Source organism: Athene cunicularia (assembly GCF_003259725.1).
Source record: "Athene cunicularia isolate RWA chromosome Z unlocalized genomic scaffold, athCun1 chrZ_part3, whole genome shotgun sequence".
Lineage (NCBI taxonomy): Eukaryota > Metazoa > Chordata > Aves > Strigiformes > Strigidae > Athene > Athene cunicularia.
The window spans coordinates 9,641,618-9,646,129 of record NW_020799144.1 but is presented as its reverse complement, the minus strand read 5'-3'; the positions used below and the strand labels follow the sequence as shown (position 1 = coordinate 9,646,129).

At 40.8% G+C, this 4,512-nt stretch overlaps 1 protein-coding gene across 3 annotated transcripts in view; it reads left to right on the top strand.

The window, feature by feature from the left end:
* Positions 1 to 6: 6 nt before the first annotated feature.
* The window catches only part of ANKRD34B (ankyrin repeat domain 34B), a 6,975-nt gene continuing 2,469 nt past the window's right edge, over positions 7 to 4,512 (top strand). For 2 of the 3 annotated variants that reach the window (XM_026866710.1, XM_026866709.1), the window contains exons 1-3: positions 7 to 128; positions 2,938 to 3,061; positions 4,410 to 4,506. The gene's annotated coding sequence lies outside the window, so the exon portion shown is untranslated. Of the gene's footprint in view, positions 129 to 2,773; positions 3,062 to 4,409; positions 4,507 to 4,512 lie in introns of those variants that run through there. The other variant, XM_026866711.1, reaches the window with a different exon arrangement.

Genomic DNA, 4,512 nt, shown 5'->3' with positions numbered 1-4,512 from the left:
CCGGTCTCGGCGCGGGAGGCCGGAGCTCCCCTGTCCCGGAGCTGTCCCGGGAGCTGCATGTGCGTCGCAGCCCGCCCGGCGGGCCGTCATGCGGGAGGAGGAGGAGGAGGCGCTGCCGACGGCGACAGGTAAAAACGCTCCCCTCGCCCTCCCCCTGACACTTCTGGCCTTCGCCCTTCCCCGCACGGAAGGGATGGCGAGTTGTCCAAACTTTTTTTTAATAGCTGGTTGGGGTGGGCAGCGCTGAGGAGGGGTTCAGATCGGGGACTGCCCGTGGGCTGTTTGTCTTGCAGGGCGGTTCCCTCAGGCTCTTCTCAGTTCAAACACGAGTCCCTCCCTTCTTAGTGAATTTTTAAGGGAAAAGCCTTTAACATACTCAGTCTTCTAGCCTGCGTTCGGGTTTTTCAGCCGTGTTCTTTGTAACTTCTCTGTAGAGAAGTTGCTTGTCCCTAATTTGTCCAGATGTCCCTCATGAAAAACTTCAGAGCTGTTAGCTTACAAGTCGGGATGCTGTGAAACAGGAGTTGGCAGCAACACCGGCAATGTAGAGCCCGGGTGAAAACTTCCCTCTGTAAGCGCTCCCCACCTTGCTCCAACTACTCCCTGGCAGCAATTATTACCTTAGGAAACACCTCCAAATTAGAAGGAAGGAGTACTCGAAAAGATGATAAATGCTGTCACAGGAAAAAAAGCACTTAATGAGCTGGCTGGACCTCCCCGAACTTTGTTTTGACGTACAAACACAGGAGAGTCTAAGTGAGAAGACAGGTGAGAAACGTCCTGCAATTAACCTTGGAAAACAGCAAGGCTGAAGAGATACATGCTTTTTAATGAAAAGTTGCACTTTACAGGCTAGATTTCCAAAACTGGACTTGATTCTGGCAACTTTGGCAGTGGGTAGTGGTGGTAGTTTTGGCTGTGTTGTAATGGTAATTTTTTAATCAAAATTTACTCTTACAGGTGGATTTCAATGTCTTTAAGACAGTATAGGAAGTCAAGAGTTCTTGTTATACTGACAGAATTTACAAGGTTAACATGGATATGAAGAATCGCAAAAATATTTAAAGGCTTATGCTCTTTAAGTGTGTAAGCACATCTTTTTTTCAGAGATGAGAATCGATGACTTAATTTTACTGGAATGATTCTAGGCTCTCTAAACACTACTGTGAAAGCCTGTTTGTGTAATTCAACATGCTGAGGCACAGAAGGCAGAAAATATGGCTTTCACATTGAAAAACTGAGGAATACCTTGCAAGAACATTTATTTATAGCACTCCATTTCTTAGTGAAAATGTTGGTTGTGTTTATATTTGTTTATACATTATAACATCAATATTCCCCCCCCGCCCCTAAATTTTGTGATTATTTGCACAGTTAGTTGTCACAAAACACTGTGAGGGTTTTTCCTAGTAATTAAATGCTGTTTACAAATCAAGAAGCAAGGGTTGGAGGAAGAAGTGCTAAAACTTCTACTTTTAAGTGGTGTTTTCTACTATGATGGCAGCAGGACCTGTATCAGAATAGGACTCTGCGTTATCACTTTTGCATTTGCCAGCCTGACCTTAGGATAGGACCTAGCACAAATCCACAACAGCAGCTATCTACTTCTTGGAAACAAATCATCATTGGCTTCAAAAATTGAGTGACATACAATGAGGTGCTTTGTGCTACTCATCTAGGAGCACTTTCCAGGACAGTATTGGTTTTTGAAAATAAAATTTGGCTGTTCCTAGACAGAAAGAGTATTCCAGGAATATTGTAGAAGAACACCGGAGATTTGTGGATGATCTGAAAGACCAGTTCATGATTGAGTGTCGCACACTAGGTTGCATAGTTCCTCATTTAAACTGTTACCTTGGCACAAGTTTATCTCCACAGCTGAAAAGCAGCCGTGTCAGTCCTGACATCTCAGTTAACACATGTAGTGGTTATGACATCACAGTTGATTAGATTTAGGAATGTTTTATAATCCAAATCTGTTCAGCATCAATTGGAGATGATTTATCAAATAAATACTCCTTTAGGGAATCTGCTTGAACTGCGGTCTTTCACTTCAAAATAGCTAGCTATGGGATTTTTGGAGCAGATTGTACCCAGTCCAGGTGTGGCATGTGTATTTCCACCGAGCCATTGTGAGTGTGGGTTTTACAAAAGTCCAGCTGCACTTTGTTCCCACAGTGGCAGTTTTAGGACAATGCAGCCCCAGGCACATTCTTCTGTAGTTAACAGATTCTCCAGATGAAATCATGGTTCTCTTCATCCAGCATGCAGGAGTCTATTCTGCGTTATAGTACTCCAGTTGCAAACCTGTAACGTGCTTTCTTTTAATCATATAGTATCCGATTCTGAAGTATTTGTGGATTTTTATGCCCCATTTTATATTTCTTTCCCCACGCTGCCCCCACGCTGCCACCTTTTCCTTTGCAGTGCAAAGTGTAGATCAACCTATAAATAACATGGCTGGATCTTAGCAGCACTGGTGCCTGTGCTCCTTTTTTTCAGGGGTTAGCCAGCCTGCTTTCCAGACCTGACAGTCCCAGGCTGTGTATATAATAATTAGCTGGGTTTCTGAAGTGAAATTTATTAGTAGTAGCTACAAGCCCTGGTGAGATCCCAAGCACACTGGAACTGCTGACCTGCCTGCATAAAAACATCTTGGGTTTTCTCCAGACGAGGTTCATGTGACATCCTGGCAACACAATCCACTCCAGACTTTCAGACTTTTAACTGTTGACTTAGACTAGCCTTCCTCTGCCCTCACTTGCGTTAACAGTCCTGGAAAAGTCTAGAGAGACAGTGAATTTAGGCAGTTGGAGCCATTAGATCAGAGGTCAGAAAAAGAGTCTCATTTCTAGCATTGACCTGCTGCATGACTTCAAGTAGTATTACTGTCTTCATGTGTCTGTTTAATACTTAATGTTCTTTTGGCCATAAAAGGTATTTCTACAGATGACTTGTGTAAGAAGTGCTATATGACATCACTTCAGTAAAGCAAGCAGTTAAGTATCAGAAGACCTTTAGATAAATATGAAAGAAATATAGAATCACTGAGGATTTCCAGGTAGGTCAAAACCAGGGGAGCACAAAATCAGGATTCCAGTATGTGTGCTATCTAAAAGATAACCTCTTTAGTTTGTTTCTGGAAACCGAAATGGACAAATTAATTGGATACTTTTATAAAAGGCTTGATAATAATCTTGAATATATTACTTGTCAAAAATGTGCATTTCATAATAATGATTTGCACATCAATGAAAGCTGAGATAGACACTGCTGAATCATGTACTTTTGGTATAATGGAATGCATCCTTAAAGTAATTTCAATGCAATTACTTTTAAAAAATGTTTTATCAAGACAGGGGGGGGGGAAAAACCCAACAGTCAGTGAAAAGATGATAGTACCAGTGGTGCCCCTGTTCTCAGATGTGACCAGAAGTGGGTGTTTACTCTGGTAAGGATGGACAAAGAAGTTCTGGCTCTCTGTCATCCTCCTTAATTGCTCAGAACAACATTGCAGTCATACTGACACAATGAACAGTCTTTGTGAGGGCCATAAGCCCAGAAATAAATGCTACCAAAGGTGAACGGGTTCATCTCACATGTTTGTCTCCTCTTGTTTTTTTTCCTGACACACCAAATATTGTGAGTTATTTTATCCAAACACATGATACGTGTGACCATTATTACACCATGTCACCAAAGGATGACTACACTGAATAATAGTTAAATACTTAAGACATGGCAAGTATAAAGCCCCCGAGCTAACGGTTCTCATTGTAAGACTGATAAGCCACTGAATGTCACTGCTTAGCAAAAGCATCTGTAGCTGCAGAGCATGATGCTATGGAGTGGAACAAATGGGGGTTGGTGGAAATCCGTGATTAAAATGTGTATTTCAACTGACTTTTTTTCGTTGTTGTTTGTTGGAATTTTGGAACGAACTACATCGATACCCTTTGATTTTGAAATTCAAAATAAATCCAGTATCAAAGAAAAACAGGACAAAATTACTGCTCCTGAGTTATTCACCAGAATAGTGCTCTCAATGGTAAATAAAAATGAGTCTGTTCATTTCCTTTGCAGATAAACTTATTAAACATTTTTATTTCTCTGGAAATACACTGTAAATAAATAAATGTAATTTTCATATCCATGTCTAATCTACTCTTGGAATTACATTGCTCTGCAATCTGTTAAATATTGATTTTTTTTTTCCTCTAAAGATTTTCCCTACACATGGGTAAGCAAGCACATAAGACATAAATAAAAGTAATTTAATTATATTAGTTGCATGTATGCAGGTATACGTTCACACAAGACCTTTTGTTATTTATGTCACATTAAACTCTTCAATTTTTTTGTGTGTGAAACCTCCAGATTTTCTTTGATGCATGTTTCTTTTGTTGTAGAGCTGATAACTGTCTGCCCAGGTACAGGACTCCTCTCATGCCATGATGAGTGTGACAAGCTGTGCATCACTTCATTTATTCTGTTTCACTCAGACTGGTAGGT